At 44.1% G+C, this 26960-nt stretch overlaps 1 long non-coding RNA gene across 2 annotated transcripts in view; it reads left to right on the forward strand.

The window, feature by feature from the left end:
• Positions 1-26577, forward strand: part of LOC143809966 (uncharacterized) — a 38658-nt gene extending 12081 nt beyond the window's left edge. The window contains exons 2-3 of one of the 2 annotated variants that reach the window (XR_013222562.1): positions 22826-22896; positions 25209-26577. This is a non-coding gene — a long non-coding RNA (uncharacterized LOC143809966). Of the gene's footprint in view, positions 1-22825; positions 22897-23274; positions 23334-25208 lie in introns of those variants that run through there. The other variant, XR_013222563.1, reaches the window with a different exon arrangement.
• Positions 26578-26960: the final 383 nt, after the last annotated feature.

The raw sequence follows: 26960 nt of genomic DNA on the forward strand, positions 1-26960 counted from the left end.
ACCTGATGCATCAACTGGCTGCTGGTGATAGAGATTCTCTATGGAGACCAGCCGTGCAGTGGCAGCTCTCTGGTGTCAGCTACTTCTGATGTTTGGAATCCTGTTTATGTGTCTTTTGCGGTGTGGAGCTTCGCAGCGGAGCTTGGAAGCTAAGTGTTGTGCTTATTTCTTGCCTATCTTGTGTTTTGTCTCTGTCCCCTGTGTGGTACCATCTGCAGTGGTTAGGCTAGAGCCCTTGCCGGCCAGTGCACTAGCCAGGGCAGTGTGAGGTGACAGCGAGGGATGAGGTTCCTGATGGCGGTGGGGGAAGGACCCACTTTGGGCATTAGGGGAGTGCAGGGACAGGCTCAGGTTTGAGATATGTCCATCCCTCATTTCCCTGTCAGTAGGGCCTTCCACTCTCCCTTTCCATCCCCTTGTGTGCTTGTTGTGCCGTCCGCTGACCGACCCCCCCATTGGGTCGTTGTGTATTTCGTGACAATGTCATTGGCTGCTGAAGTCACATGTGCCTCTCAATATAAAAAGTGGACATGTTGTTTTTGCACCATTTTGTGAGTGTAACAGCGCAGGGAGCCTGCTCCTGATGCTGCAAGTAGTCAGATAGGCAGTTAGTGCAACTAGCTAGAATCCTGTGTGAAATCAACCTTCCAGCATATTACTCATTTGTGCTAATAGTCTGGTGCAGGCAGGAGGCCACATTTCCTAATCAAAATCGTTTGTAGTAATATTGTGGTGCAGGCACCAGTCCACATTTCATAATATAAATCCATTGTTCTAATATTGTGGGGCTGGCACCAGGACACATTTCATGATCTAAATAATTTGTGCTAATACTGTGGGGCAGGCACCAGGCCCACATATCATAATATAAATCATATGTGCCAGTACTGTGGTGCAGGTACCAGTCCACATTTCATAATCAAAATCATTTGGGCTAATACTCTGGTGCAGGCACCAGAGCACATTTCATAATTAAAAATTGTTTGCGCTAATACTCTGGTGGAGGCACCAGGCCACACATCATAATAAAAATTGTCTTGGCTAATACTGTAGTGTAGGTACCAGGTCACATTTCATAATCAAAATTGTTTGAGCTAATACTGTGGTGCAGGCACCAAGTCACATTTCATAATCAAAATTGTTTGAGCTAATACTCTGGTGGAGGCACCAGGCCACATTTCATAATATAAATTCATTGTGCTAATACTGTGGTGCAGGCACCAGTGCACATTTCATAATTAAAATCATTTGGGCTAATACTCTGATGCAGGCACTAGGCCACACTTTGCAATCAAAATCGTCAGGGCTAATACTCTGATGCAGGCACTAGGTGACATTTCATAATCAAAATCATTTGGGCTAATACTCTGGTGCAGTCAAATAAATAAGGCAGCACAATGTAGTGCCAAAACCTGCAAACATGAAACATGAAAATTGAATTGCATTCAATTTGCATTCGTTAGCCTTCTGACTGAGCACTCCTTTTAGCCACAAGTGTTTTTAATCACAGCAGGACCACTACCCCTCCACAGAGGGAGAGATTTTAGTAAACGAGAGGACTCATATTTGGTTCCCATTCAGATGAAGACTTTATTCTCAGAGAAGAAATCCATTGCTAGGCCCTTGTATATGAGAAATGCCTTATCGTGGCTACAAGTGTTATGACCCCAATGGCAGAGGGTCTCAAAAGTACATACCAAGTCTGCAAACATAAAAAACCAGCTCATAGGGCAGTGGTAACTGGGCTAACTGTTGTGGATTCTGTTTGTGGGTTCCCTCTGGTGGTTACTGCTGGTACTGGGTGACTTTGGTGGGTTGCGGCCTTTGGTTTCCACCTGTCCATCAGAGGCTGGGTGTTTCCTATTTTACCTGGCCTTTCTGTCATTCCCTTGCCGGCTATCAATGTATTCAGATGTGCTCTGTTTGGTTCCTGCCTACCTGCTCCCAGATCTTTCAGGATAAGCTAAGTGCTGATTTTCAGTTGTTGGTTTTTTTGTCCAGCTTGCTTATTATGTCTCTATGCTAGCTGGTAGCTCTAGTGGACTGAGGTTCTCCCCATGTGCCATGAGTTGGCACATGGGTTCTTGTAATCTCAGGATGGTTTTTTGATTAGGGTTTTTTGCTGACCGCTCAGACCCCTTTTGTATCGTTCTGCTTTCTAGTTTACAGCGGGCCTCAATTTGCTGAACCTATATATATCATCTCTATGTGTGTGCCTTCCTCTCATTTCACCGTCAATACATGTGGGGGGCAACTATACCTTTTGGGGTTCATTCCTCTGGAGGCAAGTGAGGTCTTTATTTTCTCTGCAGTACTAGTTAGCTCTTAGGCTGGTGCGTGGCGTCTAGAACCAACGTAGGCACGCTCCCTGGCTAGAAAGAAAAGGTTTGTATGCCAGCTCACCGTTGATGAACGCAGGTGCACGGAACTCCGCCGCAGGAAATCGAGTGTAATCCAAGGAAAAAAGGAAGTTGAGTTCCAGCTCCGTAAAAAATGCCAAAAGTTTATTTCAGTCCAACATTAAAATATGACACATGACTATTCTCCCTCCGGTATATATGTCCCTATGTGAGGAGCAAACGGCAACGCGTTTCGATCCGAAGATCTTTATCAAAGCCATATCTAAATCTGATTGTGTTACTCCTATATACAAGGAGCAACCAATCAGATTCAATTGCTATGTCACATGACATTACAAAAGGTCCTATTAAAAACATTAACAATCAAGACATATACATTTAAAATATTCACTTTATACTTAGCAGTAATGTAGCATGGTTTCTGCACGTTTATTTAGACCCATCGGGTACCTAGTATTTAGATGAAATATCCAATATGCCTCCCGTGTTAGGAGACGTCTCCTCATGTCTCCGCCCCTCCGAGGCGTAGTTACCCGCTCTATGGCCTGTATTTGGAAACTTTCGGTACTGCGTGCATGACAAGAAACAAAATGTCTGGATGCCGCTGACATATTTCTATTGCCATTTGTTGTATTGATGATATCATGTAAATGTTCTCGAGTACGGATTTTTAGTTTCCTCGATGTACATCCGATATATGACATATTACATTTATTGCAAGCAATTTTGTATACCAAATTCGTAGAGTTGCAATTTATATATTGTTTAATGTTAAATTCAATTGTACCTTCCGCATTTTGAAATGTTTTAGTTACCAAGGCATGTTTGCAGGTACTACAATTGTTTGTGCCACATTTATAAAAACCCGGATAGTCCAACCATGTCTTTTTTTGTCCTATTGCATGTGATTGAAAAAAGTTGGGAGATATTTGACTACCTATGGTTGGAGCCCTTCTAGATACTATATTAATGCCACATTTTAGAATGTCATTAAGTTGTTGATCCTCATAGAGCACAGGCAGGTACTTTTGGATGATATTTTTCATTTGATTATATTGCGGACTATATTGGAAACATATGTATGGTTTTTTTCCCTGATTTATGTTTATTTTCCTTTCTGATGTTATTAAATCTATCCGATCTTTTTTTTCCACTATTTTCTTTGCTCTATTAATTACCCAATTGGGATATTTGCGTTTTTTTAATTTATTTTCAATTTGCCTAAATTCTCCTTGAAGATCTTCTACTAGAGAGCAGTTTCTTTTGATTCTGGTGAATTCCCCCACCGGAATTGCTTTAATGGTATGTTTATTATGACTACTATCCGCATGCAGTATGGTGTTACCACTTACTGGTTTATGATGGGTTTTTGTGACGATCCTCCGATCGACAACTCCACTAAGCTCCAAATCCAAAAAGGAGATCCTAGTATCATCAACTCTATGTGTGAACCTAATATTGTATTCATTGTCATTCAGATAATCCATAAACTGTGGTATGGCAGATACATGACCCCTCCAAATGATGAGGGTATCGTCTATGTATCTGCCATACCACAGCATGGCATCCGAATATGGATTACCCGCCGAGAAAATGTATTCCATCTCCCAGAATGACATGACCAGGTTTGCCAGGGAGGGTGAGTATTTCGCACCCATGGTCACTCCCGTTCTTTGCAAATAAAATTGGCCATCAAAAAGAAAAAAATTGTTGGACAAAAGAAATTGAATTACAGACAGCAAGTAATTACTTAAATCTATGGACAAACTGCTAAATCTGGTGAGATGGTATTGTATCGCTTTTAGTGCCAACATGTGAGGGATACACGTATAAAGGGAAATAACATCGCAGGAGACCCATGAATAATTAGCCTGCCATATTTTATCATCCATGATTCTGAGTACTTCTTTAGAGTCTCGTATATATCCCGGAGTCCGTTTTACCAGTGGTTGAAGGAGAGAATCAACCCACTGGCAGAGTCTCTCATTGCATGAGCCCACCCCCGACACAATTGGTCGCATAGGAGGAATCCCTTCTTTTTTGTGAATTTTGGGTACCCCATAAATAATGGGGAGAATCGGGTTCTCTACCATTAGGTAGTCTATTTGTTTTTTAGTTAGTACTCCTAAATTCTCTCCCTCCTTTATGATCAAATCCCTTTTTTTAATGATTGCACTAGATGGATTAGATTTCAATTTCTCATATGTATTGGAGTCTGATAGTAGTTCTTTCATTTTACTGTAATAATCTGTTGTATTTAATACTACTACTACCCCCCCTTTGTCCGACATTTTGATAGTAATATCTGTCATATCTTTTATTTCTTTTAATGCATTATAGAATCTCTTAGGTATATTCCTATTGCTCCTCACAGTATTGATTTTATTTCTGTTATATAGCTCTCTCAGCTCTCTCTCAACACCCTCCTGAAACCGATCCATACACTCAGATCTATCCTGAATTGGATAATAGTAAGGATTTTTTGTTTCAAAATCCCGAGAAAAACCAATTCTATCAGAATCAGTCATCCCTTCATGATTAAGATCCTGTAACATGACCAATGTCATCTGTTCTTTAAAGTCCATGTCAGCAAATTCGTTAATTACACCATCAGATACAAAATTGTCCATCTGTTGACTATTGTCCTCTAAATTCTCCTCTTGTAAAAAATGTTTTTTAATAGTCAAGTTTCTGATAAATTTATTTGTATCCATAATAGCTGTAAATAGATCAAAGTTTTGGTCCGGCACAAAGTTTAAGCCCAATGATAATACCTGGGTCTGGTCCTCAGTTAAAGATCTAGTAGACAGATTCAATACATTTACATATCTGTTGTGAAATTGGATTTTGGGCTCCCCCGGTGGCCACTGGTGGAATTGAACTGGTGTGCATCATCCCCTCTGTTCACCTGTTTCCATCAGGATGTGGGAGTCGCTATTTAACCTTGCTCCTCTGTCACTTCCTTGCCGGTCAACATTGTAATCAGAAGCCTTTCTGTGCATGTTCCTGCTGCTAGACAACTAAGTTGGACTTATGTCCTCGTTTGTTTTTGCATTTTGTTCCAGTTCACCGCTGTAGTTTCGTTTCTGTGTCTGGAAAGCTCTTGTGATCTGAAATTGCCACTCTGATGTTATGAGTTAATACTAGAGTCTTAAAGTAATTTCAGGATGGTATTTTGATAGGGTTTTCAGCTGACCATGAAAGTGTCCTTTCTGTCTTCCTGCTATCTGGTAAGCGGACCTCAATTTTGCTAAACCTATTTTCATACTACGTTTGTCATTTCATCTAAAATCACCGCCAATATATGTGGGGGCCTCTGTCTGCCTATCGGGGAAATTTCTCTAGAGGTGAGCCAGGACTATATTTTCCTCTGCCAGGATTAGTTAGTCCTCCGGCCGGCGCTGGGCGTCTAGGGATAAAAAACGTAGGCAACGCTACCCGGCTACTGTTAGTTGTGCGGCAGGTTTAGTTCATGGTCAGTTTAGTTTCCATCCTTCCAAGAGCTAGTACTTATGTTTGCTGGGCTATGTTCTCTTGCCATTGAGAACCATAACAGTTTGACCGGCCAAAAAGGGTTAAATTAATTGACAGAGAAAGGAGAGAAAAGAGAAGTCTGCTGAAGATTTTTTTTTTTTTTTTTTTCCTTCCCTTCAGTTCTGAGTGTGCTTGTAATTGAATCTCTTGCAAGTCTGCCTATATTGCAGCCTTTCTCTCTCTCTCTCTCCTTCTAATCCTGGAATGGCTCTGTGTTCACCTGTGTAAAATGGATATTCAGAGTTTAGCTGCAGGTTTGAATAATCTCACCACGAAAGTTCAAAATTTACAATATTTTGTTGTTCATGTTCCTATATCTGAACCTAGAATTCCTTTGCCTGAATTTTTCTCGGGGAATAGATCTTGCTTTCAAAATTTCAAAAATAATTGCAAGTTGTTTTTGTCCCTGAAATCTCGCTCTGCTGGAGATCCTGCTCAGCAGGTCAGGATTGTGATTTCCTTGCTCCGGGGCGACCCTCAGGATTGGGCTTTTGCATTGGCTCCAGGGGATCCTGCGTTGCTCAATGTGGATGCGTTTTTTCTGGCCTTGGGGTTGCTTTATGAGGAACCTCAGTTAGAGCTTCAGGCGGAAAAGGCCTTGATGTCCCTATCTCAGGGGCAAGACGAAGCTGAAATATACTGCCAGAAATTCCGTAAATGGGCTGTGCTTACTCAGTGGAATGAGTGCGCCCTGGCGGCGAATTTCAGAGAGGGTCTCTCTGATGCCATTAAGGATGTTATGGTGGGGTTCCCTGTGCCTGCGGGTCTGAATGAGTCCATGACAATGGCTATCCAGATCGATAGGCGTCTGCGGGAGCGCAAACCTGTGCACCATTTGGCGGTGTCTACTGAGAAGACGCCAGAGAATATGCAATGTGATAGAATTCTGTCCAGAAGTGAACGGCAGAATTTAAGACGAAAAAATGGGTTGTGCTTCTATTGCGGTGATTCAACTCATGTTATATCAGCATGCTCTAAGCGTACTAAGAAGCTTGATAAGTCTGTTTCAATTGGCACTTTACAGTCTAAGTTTATTCTATCTGTGACCCTGATTTGTTCTTTATCATTTATTACCGCGGATGCCTATGTCGACTCTGGCGCCGCTTTGAGTCTTATGGATTGGTCCTTTGCCAAACGCTGTGGGTATGATTTGGAGCCTCTTGAAACTCCTATACCCCTGAAGGGGATTGACTCCACCCCATTGGCTAGTAATAAACCACAATACTGGACACAAGTAACAATGCGGATTAATCCGGATCATCAGGAGATTATTCGCTTTCTTGTGCTGTATAACCTACATGATGTGTTGGTGCTTGGATTGCCATGGCTGCAATCTCATAACCCAGTCCTTGACTGGAAAGCTATGTCTGTGTTAAGCTGGGGATGTAAGGGGACGCATGGGGACGTACCTGTGGTTTCCATTTCATCATCTATTCCCTCTGAGATTCCTGAATTCTTGACTGAATATCGTGACGTTTTTGAAGAACCTAAGCTTGGTTCATTACCTCCGCACCGGGAGTGCGATTGTGCCATAGATTTGATTCCGGGTAGTAAATACCCTAAGGGTCGTTTATTTAATCTGTCTGTGCCTGAACATGCTGCTATGCGAGAATATATAAAGGAGTCCTTGGAAAAGGGACATATTCGTCCTTCGTCATCTCCCTTAGGAGCCGTTTTTTTCTTTGTGGCTAAGAAAGATGGCTCTTTGAGGCCGTGTATTGATTATCGGCTTTTGAATAAAATCACGGTTAAATATCAATATCCGTTGCCACTGCTGACTGATTTGTTTGCTCGCATAAAGGGGGCCAAGTGGTTCTCTAAGATAGATCTCCGTGGGGCGTATAATTTGGTGCGAATTAAGCAGGGGGATGAGTGGAAGACCGCATTTAATACGCCCGAGGGCCACTTTGAGTATTTGGTGATGCCTTTTGGTCTTTCAAATGCCCCTTCAGTCTTTCAGTCCTTTATGCATGACATTTTCCGTGATTATTTGGATAAATTTATGATTGTGTATCTGGATGATATTTTGATTTTTTTGGATGACTGGGACTCTCATGTCCAGCAGGTCAGGAGGGTTTTTCAGGTTTTGCGGTCTAATTCCTTGTGTGTGAAGGGTTCTAAGTGCGTTTTTGGGGTTCAAAAGATTTCCTTTTTGGGATATATTTTTTCCCCCTCTTCCATCGAGATGGATCCTGTCAAGGTTCAGGCTGTTTGTGATTGGACGCAACCCTCTTCTCTTAAGAGTCTTCAGAAATTTTTGGGCTTTGCTAACTTTTATCGTCGATTTATTGCTGGTTTTTCTGATGTTGTTAAGCCATTGACTGATTTGACTAAGAAGGGTGCTGATGTTGCTGATTGGTCCCCTGCTGCTGTGGAGGCCTTTCGGGAGCTTAAGCGCCGCTTTTCTTCCGCCCCTGTGTTGCGTCAGCCTGATGTTGCTCTTCCTTTTCAGGTTGAGGTCGACGCTTCTGAAATCGGAGCTGGGGCGGTTTTGTCACAGAGAAGTTCCGATTGTTCCGTGATGAGACCTTGCGCCTTTTTCTCGCGTAAATTTTCGCCCGCCGAGCGGAATTATGATGTTGGGAATCGGGAGCTTTTGGCCATGAAGTGGGCTTTTGAGGAGTGGCGTCATTGGCTTGAGGGGGCTAGACATCAGGTGGTGGTATTGACTGACCACAAAAATCTAATTTATCTTGAGTCCGCCAGACGCCTGAATCCTAGACAGGCGCGCTGGTCGTTGTTTTTCTCTCGGTTTAATTTTGTGGTGTCCTACCTGCCGGGTTCTAAGAATGTTAAGGCGGATGCCCTTTCTAGGAGTTTTGAGCCTGACTCCCCTGGTAACTCTGAACCTACAGGTATCCTTAAGGATGGAGTGATATTGTCTGCCGTTTCTCCAGACCTGCGGCGGGCCTTGCAGGAGTTTCAGGCGGATAGACCTGATCGTTGCCCACCTGGTAGACTGTTTGTTCCTGATGATTGGACCAGTAAAGTCATTTCTGAGGTTCATTCTTCTGCGTTGACAGGTCATCCTGGAATCTTTGGTACCAGGGATTTGGTGGCAAGGTCCTTCTGGTGGCCTTCCCTGTCTCGAGATGTGCGAGGCTTTGTGCAGTCTTGTGACGTTTGTGCTCGGGCCAAGCCTTGTTGTTCTCGGGCTAGTGGATTGTTGTTGCCCTTGCCGATCCCGAAGAGGCCCTGGACGCACATCTCGATGGATTTTATTTCGGATCTTCCTGTTTCTCAGAAGATGTCTGTCATCTGGGTGGTGTGTGACCGTTTCTCTAAGATGGTCCATTTGGTTCCCCTGCCTAAGTTGCCTTCTTCTTCCGAGTTGGTTCCTCTGTTTTTTCAAAATGTGGTCCGTTTGCATGGTATTCCGGAGAATATCGTTTCTGACAGAGGAACCCAATTCGTGTCTAGATTTTGGCGAGCATTCTGTGCTAGGATGGGCATAGATTTGTCTTTCTCGTCTGCTTTCCATCCTCAGACTAATGGCCAGACCGAGCGGACGAATCAGACCTTGGAGACATATTTGAGGTGTTTTGTGTCTGCAGATCAGGATGATTGGGTTGCTTTTTTGCCTTTAGCGGAGTTTGCCCTCAATAATCGGGCCAGCTCTGCCACCTTGGTGTCTCCTTTTTTCTGTAATTCGGGGTTTCATCCTCGATTTTCTTCTGGTCAGGTGGAATCTTCGGATTGTCCTGGAGTGGATGCTGTGGTGGAGAGGTTGCATCAGATTTGGAGGCAGGTAGCGGACAATTTGAAGTTGTCCCAGGAGAAGACTCAGCTTTTTGCCAACCGCCGGCGTCGGGTTGGTCCTCGACTTTGTGTTGGGGACTTGGTGTGGTTGTCTTCTCGTTTTGTCCCTATGAGGGTTTCTTCTCCTAAGTTTAAGCCTCGGTTCATCGGCCCGTACAAGATATTGGAGATTCTTAACCCTGTGTCCTTCCGTTTGGACCTCCCTGCATCTTTTTCTATTCATAATGTTTTTCATCGGTCATTGTTGCGCAGGTATGAGGTACCGGTTGTGCCTTCCGTTGAGCCTCCTGCTCCGGTGTTGGTTGAGGGCGAGTTGGAGTACGTTGTGGAAAAAATCTTGGACTCCCGTGTTTCCAGACGGAAACTCCAGTATCTGGTCAAATGGAAGGGATACGGTCAGGAGGATAATTCTTGGGTGACTGCCTCTGATGTTCATGCCTCCGATCTGGTCCGTGCCTTTCATAGGGCTCATCCTGATCGCCCTGGTGGTTCTGGTGAGGGTTCGGTGCCCCCTCCTTGAGGGGGGGGTACTGTTGTGAAATTGGATTTTGGGCTCCCCCGGTGGCCACTGGTGGAATTGAACTGGTGTGCATCATCCCCTCTGTTCACCTGTTTCCATCAGGATGTGGGAGTCGCTATTTAACCTTGCTCCTCTGTCACTTCCTTGCCGGTCAACATTGTAATCAGAAGCCTTTCTGTGCATGTTCCTGCTGCTAGACAACTCCCAGCTAAGTTGGACTTATGTCCTCGTTTGTTTTTGCATTTTGTTCCAGTTCACCGCTGTAGTTTCGTTTCTGTGTCTGGAAAGCTCTTGTGATCTGAAATTGCCACTCTGATGTTATGAGTTAATACTAGAGTCTTAAAGTAATTTCAGGATGGTATTTTGATAGGGTTTTCAGCTGACCATGAAAGTGTCCTTTCTGTCTTCCTGCTATCTGGTAAGCGGACCTCAATTTTGCTAAACCTATTTTCATACTACGTTTGTCATTTCATCTAAAATCACCGCCAATATATGTGGGGGCCTCTGTCTGCCTATCGGGGAAATTTCTCTAGAGGTGAGCCAGGACTATATTTTCCTCTGCCAGGATTAGTTAGTCCTCCGGCCGGCGCTGGGCGTCTAGGGATAAAAAACGTAGGCAACGCTACCCGGCTACTGTTAGTTGTGCGGCAGGTTTAGTTCATGGTCAGTTTAGTTTCCATCCTTCCAAGAGCTAGTACTTATGTTTGCTGGGCTATGTTCTCTTGCCATTGAGAACCATAACACATATCCATCTACTTCTTGTGAAACTTCTTGTTTCGAGTTATCATTCCTCCTTCGTTTATGTTTTCTACCCCCCCGCCTCCTGCGTTTTTTGACTGGCGGTAGTTGTGCTTTGGGGTAGCCATCCCTTTGTCACTGAAAGAAATGTCCGATGCATTGCTCTGATTATCAGAAGAATCCGGGTCCGAGGACGTGAAATAAACGTGCGATTTTACTTTTTTCCTATAGTTGCTGCGTTTTTGGTGAGACTGGCTCTGTTTGAGTATAGATTTAGGGGTCCCATTAATATTTGTCCATTTTCCCCATTCATAAACCACATTGGCTTGATAGTCCTTAGAGTCTCTGGTAAATTTTCTTTTTTTTCTTTCCATGATTAGATCCTCTAATGCGGTCACTTTTTCTTTGATTTTAACCATCGATGAGTCATACAGTGTATCTGTTTTATATTCCATCAGCACTAGGTTTATCTCCTCAATCTCCTGTTGTATATTTTGCAATTTCTTGTCTTCATACTTAACAATCAGTTTCATAAGATTACAGGAGCAGTTACTCAGGATAGAGTTCCATTCCTCAGAGAACTGTTCAGAGTATATAGTCGTTGGTAGTTTTTTAATACGCAACCCCCTTGGGATCATCTCTTTAGAAATATAATTGTTCAGAGTAGTTTGATCCCACCACACTTTAGTTTCCTGCATCATGAGATTTTCTAATTTGTTCAAATTGTCATTAAAAACATTATTTCCCATTTCATCCATTTGTTGAATAGAAAACACTTGTGCAGCTTTTCGTAGCCTGTCTCTGGATATATCCGTGGCCATGCTGCAGTATAAAGTGAATAAGCCACCTCACGTTTGGGGGAATATAACTGGTCCAATAAAATATACAATTGAATACACTACTGTGTATAGGGAGCGACAACAGGAGCACGACAATCCAGCAATATTGGTAAGAAAGAAAAGGTTTGTATGCCAGCTCACCGTTGATGAACGCAGGTGCACGGAACTCCGCCGCAGGAAATCGAGTGTAATCCAAGGAAAAAAGGAAGTTGAGTTCCAGCTCCGTAAAAAATGCCAAAAGTTTATTTCAGTCCAACATTAAAATATGACACATGACTATTCTCCCTCCGGTATATATGTCCCTATGTGAGGAGCAAACGGCAACGCGTTTCGATCCGAAGATCTTTATCAAAGCCATATCTAAATCTGATTGTGTTACTCCTATATACAAGGAGCAACCAATCAGATTCAATTGCTATGTCACATGACATTACAAAAGGTCCTATTAAAAACATTAACAATCAAGACATATACATTTAAAATATTCACTTATAATACTCCAGTATTTGGTTAAGTGGAAGGGTTATGGTCAGGAGGATAATTCCTGGGTGGTCGCCTCCAATGTTCATGCGACTGATTTGGTCCGCGCCTTCCATAGAGCTCACCCTGATCGCCCTGGGGGTTCTCGTGAGGGTTCGGTGACCCCTCCTCAAGGGGGGGGTACTGTTGTGGATTCTGTTTGTGGGTTCCCTCTGGTGGTTACTGCTGGTACTGGGTGACTTTGGTGGGTTGCGGCCTTTGGTTTCCACCTGTCCATCAGAGGCTGGGTGTTTCCTATTTTACCTGGCCTTTCTGTCATTCCCTTGCCGGCTATCAATGTATTCAGATGTGCTCTGTTTGGTTCCTGCCTACCTGCTCCCAGATCTTTCAGGATAAGCTAAGTGCTGATTTTCAGTTGTTGGTTTTTTTGTCCAGCTTGCTTATTATGTCTCTATGCTAGCTGGTAGCTCTAGTGGACTGAGGTTCTCCCCATGTGCCATGAGTTGGCACATGGGTTCTTGTAATCTCAGGATGGTTTTTTGATTAGGGTTTTTTGCTGACCGCTCAGACCCCTTTTGTATCGTTCTGCTTTCTAGTTTACAGCGGGCCTCAATTTGCTGAACCTATATATATATCATCTCTATGTGTGTGCCTTCCTCTCATTTCACCGTCAATACATGTGGGGGGCAACTATACCTTTTGGGGTTCATTCCTCTGGAGGCAAGTGAGGTCTTTATTTTCTCTGCAGTACTAGTTAGCTCTTAGGCTGGTGCGTGGCGTCTAGAACCAACGTAGGCACGCTCCCTGGCTATCTCTAGTTGCGTTTGTCAGGCGTAGGGCAGCGGTCAGCCCAGGTTCCATCACCCTAGAGCTCGTCCGATATTTTGTATTACTTTGCTTGTCCCTTGCTATCCCTAGCCATTGGGATTCATGACAGTATAGCCGGCCCACAAAGTGTTAATTGTTTGGGCTGAAGCAGGAGAAAAAGAAGTGTTTAAGGGAATTTTTTTTTTTTTTTTTCCTTCAGAGTTTTGCTGCCTAGCCCTTAATTGCTGTCTAGCTGCTTCTTACCTCCTCTTAACCCTTGAATGGCTCTGATATTAGCTGTTTAACATGGATGTCCAGAGTTTGGCTTCCAGCCTGAGTAATCTCGCGGCAAAAGTTCAAAACATACAGGATTTTGTTGTTCACACTCCCATGTCTGAACCTAGAATTCCTATTCCAGAGTTCTTTTCTGGAGATAGATTTACCTTCCTGAATTTCAGGAACAATTGTAAATTGTTTCTTTCTTTAAAATCTCGCTCCTCTGGAGACCCTGCTCAACAAGTCAAGATTGTAATATCTCCTGCGAGGCGACCCTCAGAATTGGGCATTTGCACTGGCACCAGGGGATCCTGCATTGCTCAATGTGGATGCGTTTTTTCTGGCATTGGGATTGCTCTATGAGGAACCCAACCTGGAGATTCAGGCTGAAAAGGCTTTATTAGCCCTCTCTCAGGGGTATGATGAAGCGGAAATATATTGTCAAAAATTTCGGAAATGGTCGGTGCTTACTCAGTGGAATAAGTGCGCCCTGGCTGCAAACTTCAGAAATGGTCTTTCCGAGGCCATTAAGGATATTATGGTGGGGTTCCCTACGCCTACAGGTCTGAATGAGTCGATGGCTATGGCCATTCAGATTGATCGGCGTTTACGGGAGCGCAAACCCGTGCACCAGTTGGCGGTGTCTTTTGAACAGGCACCTGAGACTATGCAATGTGATAGAATTCAGTCCAGAAGTGAACGGCAAAATTATAGGCGGCAAAATGGATTGTGTTTTTATTGTGGTGATTCAGCTCATGTTATATCAGCATGCTCTAAACGCACAAAAAGGGTTGATAAATCTTTTGCCATTGGTACTCTGCAGCCTAAGTTCATTTTGTCTGTGACTCTGATTTTTTCACTGTCTTCCATTTCCGTCGATGCCTATGTGGATTCGGGCGCTGCCCTGAGTCTTATGGATTGGTCATTTGCTAAACGCTGCGGTTTTAGTCTGGAACCTCTGGAAGTTCCTATTCCTCTGAAGAGAATTGACTCTACACCATTGGCTATGAATAAACCGCAGTATTGGACACAAGTGACCATGCGCATGACTCCCGTTCATCAGGAGGTGATTCGCTTCCTTGTACTGTATAATTTACATGATGTACTAGTGCTTGGTCTGCCATGGTTACAAACTCATAATCCTGTCCTGGACTGGAAAACAATGTCTGTGTTAAGCTGGGGATGTCAGGGGGTTCATGATTATGCACCTCCGATTTCAATCGCTTCATCTACTCCTTCTGAGATCCCTGCGTTTTTGTCTGACTATAGGGATGTTTTTGAGGAGCCTAAGCTCAATTCGCTCCCTCCGCATAGAGATTGTGACTGTGCTATAGAATTGATTCCTGGCAGTAAGTTCCCTAAGGGTCGTTTATTTAATCTGTCACTGCCAGAGCATACTGCTATGCGGAATTATATTAAGGAGTCCTTGGAAAAGGGACATATTTGTCCATCTTCGTCCCCTCTGGGAGCAGGTTTTTTTTTCGTGGCAAAAAAAGATGGTTCCCTGAGGCCTTGTATAGATTATCGCCTTCTGAATAAGATTACAGTCAAGTATCAGTATCCATTGCCATTATTGACTGATTTGTTTGCTCGCATTAAGGGGGCTAGGTGGTTCACTAAGATAGATCTTCGCGGTGCGTATAATCTGGTGCGGATAAAACGGTGATGAGTGGAAAACCGCATTTAATACGCCTGAGGGCCATTTTGAGTATTTGGTAATGCCTTTTGGACTCTCCAATGCTCCGTCAGTCTTTCAGTCCTTTATGCACAATATTTTCCGTGAATATCTGGATAAGTTTATGATTGTGTATTTGGATGATATTTAGGTGTTTTCTGATGACTGGGAGTCTCATGTTCTACAGGTCAGGAAGGTGTTTCAGGTTCTGCGGGCCAATTCTCTGTTTGTGAAGGGCTCAAAGTGTCTCTTCGGAGTCCAGAAGATTTCTTTTTTGGGGTACATTTTTTCTCCTTCTACTATTGAGATGGATCCCGTCAAGGTTCAGGCTATTTGTGACTGGACACAACCTACATCTGTTAAGAGCCTTCCAAAGTTCTTGGTGTTTGCTAATTTTTATCGTCGGTTCATTGCTAATTTTTCCAGTATTGTTAAACCTTTGACTGATTTGACTAAAAAGGGTGCTGATGTTGCTGATTGGTCTCCTGCGGCCGTGGAGGCCTTTCAGGAACTTAAGCGCCGGTTTTCTTCTGCTCCTGTGTTGTCAACCAGATGTTTCACTTCCTTTTCAGGTTGAGGTTGAGGCTTCCGAGATTGGAGCGGGGGCGGTTTTGTCACAGAGAAGTTCTAATGGCTCGGTGATGAAGCCATGTGCATTCTTCTCTAGAAAATTCTCGCCCGCCGAGCGCAATTATGATGTGGGTAATCGGGAGCTTTTGGCCATGAAGTGGGCATTTGAGGAGTGGCGTCATTGGCTTGAGGGTGCTAAACATCGTGTGGTGGTCTTGACTGATCACAAGAATCTCATTTACCTTGAGTCTGCCAGGCGTTTGAATCCTAGACAGGCTCGTTGGTCGTTGTTTTTTTCTCGTTTCAATTTTGTGGTTTCATACCTGCCAGGTTCAAAGAATGTGAAGGCAGATGCTCTTTCCAGGAGTTTTGTGCCTGACTCTCCTGGAGACTCTGGGCCTACTGGTATCCTTAGGGATGGGGTAATATTGTCCGCTGTATCCCCAGACTTGCGACGTGCATTGCAGGAGTTTCAGGTGGATAAACCGGATCGTTGTCCACCAGAAAGACTGTTTGTTCTGGATGATTGGACCAGTAGAGTCATCTCCGAGGTCCATTCTTCTGTGTTGGCTGGTCATCCTGGAATATTTGGTACTAGAGACTTGGTGGCCAGGTCTTTTTGGTGGCCTTCCTTGTCTAGGGATGTGCGTACCTTTGTGCAGTCTTGTGAAGTGTGTGCTCGAACTAAGCCTTGCTGTTCTCGGGCCAGTGGGTTGTTGTTATCCTTGCCCATCCCGAAGAGGCCTTGGACGCACATTTCCATGGATTTTATTTCTGATCTCCCGGTTTCACAGAAAATGTCCGTTATCTGGGTTGTGTGTGACCGCTTTTCTAAGATGGTTCATTTGGTGCCCTTGCCTAAGTTGCCTTCCTCCTCTGAGTTGGTCCCTTTATTTTTTCAGAACGTGGTTCGTTTGCATGGGATTCCGGAGAATATCGTTTCTGACAGGGGATCCCAGTTTGTGTCTAGATTTTGGCGGACGTTTTGTGCCAAGATGGGCATTGATTTGTCTTTCTCGTCTGCATTCCATCCTCAGACGAATGGCCAGACGGAGCGAACTAATCAGACCTTGGAAACTTATTTGAGGTGTTTTGTTTCTGCTGATCAAGATGACTGGGTTGCTTTTTTGCCACTGGCCGAATTTGCTCTTAATAATCGGGCTAGTTCTGCCACGTTGGTCTCTCCTTTTTTTTGTAATTCGGGGTTTCATCCTCGTTTTTCCTCTGGTCAGGTGGAGTCTTCGGATTGTCCTGGAGTGGACGTGGTGGTGGACAGGCTGCATCAGATTTGGAACCAGGTGGTGGACAATTTGAAGTTATCTCAGGAGAAGACTCAGCAGTTTGCTAATCGCCGTCGCCGCGTGGGTCCCCGACTTCTTGTTGGGGACTTGGTGTGGTTGTCTTCTCGTTTTGTCCCTATGAAGGTCTCTTCTCCTAAGTTCAAGCCTCGGTTCATCGGTCCTTATAGGATCTCGGAGATTCTTAACCCTGTATCTTTTCGTTTGGATCTCCCAGCATCGTTTGCTATTCATAATGTGTTCCATCGGTCGTTGTTGCGGAGGTATGAGGTGCCCGTTGTTCCTTCGGTTGAGCCTCCTGCTCCGGTGCTGGTGGAGGGAGAATTGGAGTATGTTGTTGAGAAGATCTTGGATTCTCGTGTTTCCAGACGCAAACTCCAGTATTTGGTTAAGTGGAAGGGTTATGGTCAGGAGGATAATTCCTGGGTGGTCGCCTCCAATGTTCATGCGACTGATTTGGTCCGCGCCTTCCATAGAGCTCACCCTGATCGCCCTGGGGGTTCTCGTGAGGGTTCGGTGACCCCTCCTCAAGGGGGGGGTACTGTTGTGGATTCTGTTTGTGGGCTCCCTCTGGTGGTTACTGCTGGTACTGGGTGACTTTGGTGGGTTGCGGCCTTTGGTTTCCACCTGTCCATCAGAGGCTGGGTGTTTCCTATTTTACCTGGCCTTTCTGTCATTCCCTTGCCGGCTATCAATGTATTCAGATGTGCTCTGTTTGGTTCCTGCCTACCTGCTCCCAGATCTTTCAGGATAAGCTAAGTGCTGATTTTCAGTTGTTGGTTTTTTTGTCCAGCTTGCTTATTATGTCTCTATGCTAGCTGGTAGCTCTAGTGGACTGAGGTTCTCCCCATGTGCCATGAGTTGGCACATGGGTTCTTGTAATCTCAGGATGGTTTTTTGATTAGGGTTTTTTGCTGACCGCTCAGACCCCTTTTGTATCGTTCTGCTTTCTAGTTTACAGCGGGCCTCAATTTGCTGAACCTATATATATCATCTCTATGTGTGTGCCTTCCTCTCATTTCACCGTCAATACATGTGGGGGGCAACTATACCTTTTGGGGTTCATTCCTCTGGAGGCAAGTGAGGTCTTTATTTTCTCTGCAGTACTAGTTAGCTCTTAGGCTGGTGCGTGGCGTCTAGAACCAACGTAGGCACGCTCCCTGGCTATCTCTAGTTGCGTTTGTCAGGCGTAGGGCAGCGGTCAGCCCAGGTTCCATCACCCTAGAGCTCGTCCGATATTTTGTATTACTTTGCTTCTCCCTTGCTATCCCTAGCCATTGGGATTCATGACAGCTAACCGTATATCTAATCCTAGCACCGCAAATAGCAGCAGCCGGGGAACGTGCCTACGTTGGTTCTAGACGTCTCGTGCCAGCCGGAGAACTAACTAACCCTAGAAGGGAAAAGATAGACCTTTCTTGCCTCCAGAGAAAAGACCCCAAAAGTTGGATACAAGCCCCCCACAAATAATAACGGTGAGGTAAGGAGAAAAGACAAACGTAAGAATGAACTAGATATTTAGCAAAGAGAGGCCCACTGACTAATAGCAGAATATAGTAAGATGACTTATACGGTCAGCAAAAACCCTATCAAAATTTCCACGCTGGATATTCAAGAACCCCCGAACTGTCTAACGGCCCGGGGGGAGAATACCAGCCCCCTAGAGCTTCCAGCAAAATCAGGAATCACATTTAGTACAAGCTGGACAGAAAATAAGAGCAATACAGATAACCAAAAAACAAGGAAGCAGGACTTAGCTTAATTTTGCAAGAGCCCGGACCAGCAGACAGGAGCAAACAGAAAGGATCTGATTACAACGATGCCAGGCACTGGACTGAGGATCCAGGAAGTTTATATAGCAACACCCCTGGACTAACGACCCAGGTGGGTGCCAAACTGAGGAAAGACAATCCCAGAGTCATATCACTAGTGACCACAAGAGGGAGCCAAAAAGTCTAATTCACAACATACAAGGTACACATAAATTTGCCAATTTATGCGCTAAACTTTATCAATTTTTCATATTTCTAGTGCAGTAATGCAATTTAATTTTCATGTTTCATGTTTGCAGGTTTTGGTGCTACAGTGTGCTGCCTTATTTATTTGACTGTATACGAGTTGGTGACTCTAGGTTCAGCACCTGTTCACACTTAGTCTATGTTTGGACATGACGGTCAGTTTTTTAAAATTTTTAATACTCTGGTGCTGGCACCAAGCCACACTTTATAATCAAAATCATCTGGGCTAATGCTGTGGTGCAGCACCAGGCCACATTTCAAAATCAAACTTGTTTGAGCTAATAATGTGGTACAAGCACCAGGCCACATTTCATAATCAAAATTGTTTAAGCTAATACTCTGGTGCAGACACCAGGCCACATTTGATAATCAAAATTGTTTGAGCTAATATTTTGTTGGAGGCACCAGGCCAAATTTCATAATATAAATCCATTTCTGGTCTCCGGTGTATAAGAAAGACATAGCTGAACTTGAGCGGGTGCAGAGAAGAGCGACCAAGGTTATTAGAGGACTGGGGGGTCTGCAATACCAAGATAGGTTATTACACTTGGGGCTATTTAGTTTGGAAAAACGAAGACTAAGGGGTGATCTTATTTTAATGTATAAATATATGAGGGGACAGTACAAAGACCTTTCTGATGATCTTTTTAATCATAGACCTGAGACAGGGACAAGGGGGCATCCTCTACGTCTGGAGGAAAGAAGGTTTAAGCATAATAACAGACGCGGATTCTTTACTGTAAGAGCAGTGAGACTATGGAACTCTCTGCCGTATGATGTTGTAATGAGTGATTCATTAATTAAATTTAAGAGGGGACTGGATACCTTTCTGGAAAAGTATAATGTTACAGGGTATATACACTAGATTCCTTGATAAGGCGTTGATCCAGGGAACTAGTCTGATTGCCGTATGTGGAGTCGGGAAGGAATTTTTTTCCCCATGGTGGAGTTACTCTTTGCCACATGGGTTATTTTTGCCTTCCTCTGGATCAACATGTTAGGGCATGTTAGGTTAGGCTATGGGTTGAACTAGATGGACTTAAAGTCTTCCTTCAACCTTAATAACTATGTAACTATGTAACTATGTAATTGTGCTAATACTGTGGTGCAGGTATCAGGTCACATTTCATAATATAAATCATTTGTGCTAATATTGTGGTGCAGGCACCAGTCCACATTTCATAATCAAAATCAGTTGGGCTAATACTCTGGTGCAGGCACCAGGCTACATTTCATAATCAAAATTGTCTGGTATAATACTCTGGTGCAGGCACCAAGCCACACTTCATAATCAAAATTGTGCAGGCACCAGTCAAAATTTGATAACCAAATTCATTTGGGCTAATAATCTGGTGCAGGTACCAGGCCACATTTTATAATATAAATACATTGTGCTAATACTGTGGTGCAGGCACAAGTTCACATTTCATAATCAAAATCATTTGGGCTAATACTCTGGTGCAGGCACCAGGCCACAATTCTTAATCAAAATTGTCTGGGCTAATACTGTGGTGCAGGCTCCAGGACACATTCCATAATCAAAATAGTTTGGCATAAAACTCTGGTGCAGGCACCAACCCACACTTCATAATCAAAATTGTCGCCTAATACTGTAATGCAGGCACCAGGCTACATTTCATAATCAAAATCTTTTGGGCTATTACTCAGGTGCAGGCACCAGGCCACATTTTATAATCAAAATCATTTGGGCTAATACTGTGGTGCAGGCACCAGGTCATATTTCATAATCTAACTCATTTGTGCTAATATTGTGGTGCAAGCATGAGGCCACATTTCCTAATCTAAATTGTTTGTGCAATTACTCTTGTTTCCCCTTGCGTCACAACTCTCCAACCACCCAACTGACCCAGAATACAAATAGAATAATTGTGAAACATGTCTGCATGGGACAGGGCCTGGACCAGCATTTCTAGCTTAAACATTGATCAGTAACAGGTGGATGAGTGACAGATGTAGGCCTGGCCCTCTATATTTCAAAATATTGTTTGTAACATTAACAGAAATAGCAACAGCAGGCACAGAAGCCACAACAAAGGTGTCACAGACTGAATAATACATGATCAATGCAGCACACTATAAACTACACCATTGCCTAGTCTGTCCAGTCTGCGATGATGATTTGTTCCTCTTGTTGAAAGTTAGATGGTCTACACTTTCAGGGGACAGCCACATTTGTTTATTCGTCAGGATACCACCAGCAGTGCTGAAGACACGTTCTGATAGAACATTGGCTCCTCGGCATGAGAAAACCTCCAAGACGTGACATGCAAACTCAGGCCATCTTCCATTTTTGAACACCAAAATGCAAAAGGGTCCAAACACCCCCAGATGGCATTTATTTTTAGCTCAATATACTCCTGCATCATCCTCTCCAGTCATTCACAACATACTTGCACTCTGTTCTGCTGGTGCATGGGCTGGTCTAAAAAAATGTGTGAAATGACTCACAGAAATTGCTTCTGCCACTTACACTGCTGCTGCTGCTAATGTTTTTGCTTTGATGACTCGACATTCCCAGGGTTGGAAGTCTATAACTGCGGTGCATGCTGTGTGCCTCACTGATATCTTGGGGAAAACTACTCTTACGTTTGTCTACAAGTGTTTCGATACTCCAGCATGCGCATGACCCTTTCCAGGGGGGAAGCATCTGGCAAAATTTACTCTTGTACCGTGGATCTAACAGAATGGCAACCCAGTAGACAGCACTGTTTCTAATCCTATCAATACAGGCATCATGTTGCAGCAAGAAGGCGCTCATGTGTCGGGTGCTTACATGAGGTCCAAGTCCATGGTGTGTTGGTGGCGAGGCAACATTCAAGCTTGCTTCCTCCGTCCCTTCCCACCAAGCACAGACAACAGAGAGGGGATCATTATCCTTTTCATTTCCTGGCTGTTGCGTGTCCATCACCTCTTCCTCCTCGTCCTCCACCATTTGTTCCTCGGCTCCCGCACCTTCACTAACAGTTTGTTTGGTACCATAACCCCCTCCTCCACTCTCCCATGGCATGTGCTTCTGTGACGACAGTCCTGAAATTTGAGATATTGTTATCCCTTCCGCCTCCTCCTCTGTTTCCTCCTCTTCCTCTGGGACCACCACCTCTTCTCACAGAATGTTCAAAGTGTGCTCCAGCATATAAACCTGAATAATGATGCTGACAGAGGCATCATCAGTGCTAACCATCTTAGTAGCCATTTTGAAACTATGCAGAAGGGTCCTTCATCTGTGCCAATTCCATAAGCGTGATTTGCACCGCATTCGTATTGTGTTGGCCCAAGCTATGCAAAATGTCGGCACATTGCATATTGACCTGTTAACTGGTAGCCCGAAAGACTTATTGTTATTATTATTTAATTTTATTCATCCCTTATCATTTACTTTATTTTTATTATTTTTTATTTTTTTCATTTCCAGCTAGCACATTCACTCATCCATCTGTTTATTCCTATTCAATACTCCTATGATCTTATTCAATCCTCTCTTTCTTTCTCTATCCATCCATTTTCTATATGTATTAGTGCAGCATTTCATTCTGAGACTTGGCGCTTTGCATATACAGCCTCAATATACTTGATGCAGCATGGATTTCTTCCATATTCCGTGACAGTATGTGTTTCAAGCCTCATTTTCAATCCCCTTCTACTGCGCATGCCCCACTTACACACATTCCCAAGCCTCTACACGAGCACGGCTTTTGCGGCCACTGTGCATGCGCCTGTGTTTCAAACCTCGTTCCCACATACATTTCCTGTTCCACACCGCGCCCGCGCTACACCAGGGTATTTAACCCACGCTGCCACTAGAAGGTATACTCACCACCACTGACGGTGCTTTTCTTGCACGGATTTTAGGTCAGTATTGCTATATGCAACATCTTCTACTATCCCAAACTCGTTCTACACTATCTAAATAACCTTATTCTGCCCTTATAGGCCCGGCTGGGACTTCCATTTCCTATGTTTCTGCAACTTCCTTGATCTTCCCCCTTTGTCTACTGTGCAAGGTTAGTTCTATTATTATTAGTTCTATTATTCCAGCATGTTTCAACTCCACCACTTATGATAATGATGAACTGTCATTATAGATCATTCTCCTGAAGCACTTTGGTTATCCTTGTTATACATGTTACCTATTGCTATGAATAGTCCTCCTGAATACATTGGTCATATGTTTGAACCTTATATTATATATAGGTCAGCCCTATTTTCCTGGTGCCACCTGTATCTTATTCGTTAACGTATCAGGGAATGTTCATTGAATATTTAGCAAATTTATTTTACCTATATCATATTCACATGTATATATGTACAGCATTTTATCTTTCTTGTTTGAATCTTATATTCTATGTATTAATGGTGTTATTTTATGTATTCTTTTATAGTGAGGTTTGATAAACAAGGGTCGAAACGTTACCTCTGAACTTTTTCCTCCGGTGGTGTATTGTGAATAAAATGTAAACACTTTTTTTCAAAATTCAAAGATGTGTTGAGTGCAGCTGTTACTTTTTACCTTTATACTACAAAGGCTGCCTATGAGAGGGGGTGCATTATACTACAAAGGCTGCCTATGAGAGGGGGGTGCATTATACTACAAAGGCTGCCTATAAGAGGCGGTGCATTATACTACAAAGGCTGCCTATGAGATGGGGGCTGCATTATAATGCAACCGCATTTTACGGCCGTAGAAAATCGCAGCCAGCATGCTGCGTTTGTCAGCGTACTGCGCAAAAAATCTGCCAAGGCATGTCTATGAGTGTGCAAAAAATACGGATTACACACGGACCAGCAGTGTGACTTGCGAAAAATACGCCAGACATCTCCAGGTGACAGGAAATGTGCCAAGCCCTCAATCAGGAAGCTTAGACATGCTAATTAGCTGAAAAAGCCAGACAGACATCCCGGAAGTCTGGCGCACTCCTCCTCGGAGTTGCAAGCAGCATGGCCAACATAATCAATGTTGATATGCTCCTGGTCCTGGTCCAAGAGAGGCCTGAAATTTGGGACCAACGTGATTCCAACTATGCTAAGCGGGCAAGGAAAGAGGCTGCTTGGAGGAGCATTTGTGGGATCCTTTTCCCAGATTATGAACAGCGGCCACGTGAGGGACAGAGGCAAATAAGTATGTACACTCATGTTTCTCAATTAATGAATATTGTAAACTGCAGTAAGAACAATATTTTGACACTATTATTATTTATCTTATTCTGAATGTGTATGTACCGTATTTTCTGCTTTGTAAGACGCACTTTATTTCCCCAAAATCTGGGGGGGAAATGGGGGTGCATCTTACAAAGCGGATATACCGCTTACCGTTACATGCTGGGATGAGGGGGTGTCCGCCGTTGCCGCCCGCCACCGCTGTCGCCCGCCACCACTGCCGCGGTTGTCCGCTGCTGCCCCGGGTGATGCTGGAGGCTCCGGTGCTGCGGGGGGCTCTGGCGACATTTTGTGAAAGACCAGAGCCCCCCGGCAGTTCGTCCTTGCGTTCCTGTATGACTGACTCCGGGAAAATGGCCGCCGGAATCTCGGGAGATGAGATCTCAGCGCTGAGATCTCCTCTCTCGAGATTCCGGCTGCCATTTTCCCGGAGTCAGTCATACAGGAACGCATGGACGAACTGCCGGGGGCTCTGGCCTTTCACAAAATGTCGGCAGAGCCCCCCGCAGCACCGGAGACAGCCCTGCAGCACCGGAGCCCCCCTGCAGCACCGGAGCCCCCCTGCAGACCCCCTCATCCCAGCCTGCCTCACAGGAACCCCCCTGCAGCACAGGAGCCCCCCTGCAGACCCCCTCATCCCAGCCTGCAGCAATGCTCCACTCCTGCCTCCAGCAACGATCCTGGGACCCTGATCCACCGAAGCCACAACCCCTGGTAAGTAATAAGACGCATGGATTATAAGACGTCCCACCAATTTATTAAAAAAAAGTTTTTTCCTATTTTTCTCCTCAAAATTTGGGGTGCGTCTTATAATCTGGAGCGTCTTACAAAGCGAAAAATACGGTATATTGCACCATTTATTTAATGGTGCTGGACATGAGAAAGGGGTTATGTACAGCGTTTATCGATGTCGCTTACAGTAAGCAAATTTACAATCACAGACTGGTATAGAGGGGACAGGACCCTGTCCTTGTGTATTTACATTCTATGGTGTTACCCTTTTATGATATTGTGGTATTTGTGTTAAATTTGATTATTGAAGATATTTATTAAGAAATGCAGCTTACTAGGACATATTACAATCTGGGAAATCACTGACACCTTCTGGTACCACTGTGCACAATGGCCTTAAACATTATTTTCTTCTCTGTCATTGCAGTGGAAGATGTTATGAGACGTTGGCGCAGCATTCAGGACCAGTACCGGAGAGAAAGGCAGCAGTCCAGAATTGGGTCATCTGCTCCGGCCAAAAGAAAGTATATATATTTTGACCGGCTGTCCTTTCTGGATCCCAGTATGGATCTCAGACCATAAGTACAAACCTCACACCACATTAAACATATGTTTGGAATGCTCATAAATGATTTATCAAATTAACTTTTTTAATGTTCATAACAGAACACAATTCAACCTCACTGAGAGGGAGACAACAGGGTCCGAATCGGAGCCATTGATTGATCCTGTTGGGGAAGAAGAGGTGGCTGGCCCATCTACGGCTCCTACCATGTTCATCCCTCTGGATCCATCTTCGGCTGCCTCTCATGTTCAACATTCACCTGGGACAGATGATGTAGCCCCACCCCCAGATGCACCAGCTTCAGGGATGCCTGAAGATCCTGGTCACAGCAGCAGCCCCACTGTTCCGCTGGAGGCCTCCCCACAGCCTGCTGTGACCTCACGCTGTGGCCACAGAAGGAGAGAGCTTATGGAAACCCAAAGGAATGTGGACACTGGTGTCTTAAATTATTTGGCCAGGGCTGCTCAGGATGATGGTGAGGAGGCATTTTCTCGAAGCCTGGCCTGGTATCTCCGTACCATACCCCGTGAGGTGAGGCTACGTGTGAGAGGGTGCTTTCAAATCCTTCTTGATGCATGCACCCCCCCCAAATATGATTTGTTTTCAGTACATTGAGAGGTAGCAACTGTCAACATGTAATGTCCTGCGTATGCCAACAAATCAACGAGTGCATGCTCAGCAGGGATCTGAAGCACCTCCTCCACGTATGCCTACACCTCAACCCTTTCCCCAAAATAACCCACCAATGCCTACACCATACCAAATGGCACCCTTCCATCAACCTTACCAATATGGCCACTTGTCTAGACCCAGTGTTGTAGGCTGGTCCCAACCTGGGTTTGGACGACATGGCCATATTGGTGGGGGTTATGATTCACGTGAGGTGTACTATAGTCATGATGCCCATAGTATCCACCCTTATGGCCAGTACTCATCTGGGCAATCTGAGCATGGGCAGATTTTGGAGCAGGACCAACAGAGAAGTCACCAACAGGGTGAAGGACAATTGGCCCAACAAAGGCCACAAGAGCAGCAACCCGAACAGCCACCATCACCTCCACCAACGTATCAGAATCTGTAAAAAATAATTTCTTGTTGATAGTTTTGTGTTATCCCCAAAATTATTTAATCTGCTGTGATAGCAATGTGGTTTGTTTAATTTTTTACACTTTGGCCAAGTTTAAATGGCCACAAAAGCCATATGATGTAAATATGGTGAAAAAAAAATAAATTTGGGCTTATGATATCATTTATAAACCAACCTTAACAAGCCAATTTCTTTGTGTTTGACAAATCATTATTACACCATACACAATTCAAACATTTTTAAACATATCAAATGTAAATTAAAAAAAAAAAAAATAAAATAAATAAATTACAACATAGAGACAACATTATCTTTCCAGGGAGTAGCACCCTGAGGAGAAAGAAAATAATTTGTATAAATATCCCTAACTTTTAGGCCAGAAAGGGGACGCCGCTGAGGAAGGACTTGTGGCGTAGGCCTACCAACATTGGCCAACATGCCTTCACCACTGTCAGCTGAGGAACACTCATGAATTCTTGTGAAGTTGTGTAAAACAACACAAGCTTTTATGACTTCATTAACATTTG

Source organism: Ranitomeya variabilis, chromosome 2 (genome assembly GCF_051348905.1).
Source record: "Ranitomeya variabilis isolate aRanVar5 chromosome 2, aRanVar5.hap1, whole genome shotgun sequence".
Lineage (NCBI taxonomy): Eukaryota > Metazoa > Chordata > Amphibia > Anura > Dendrobatidae > Ranitomeya > Ranitomeya variabilis.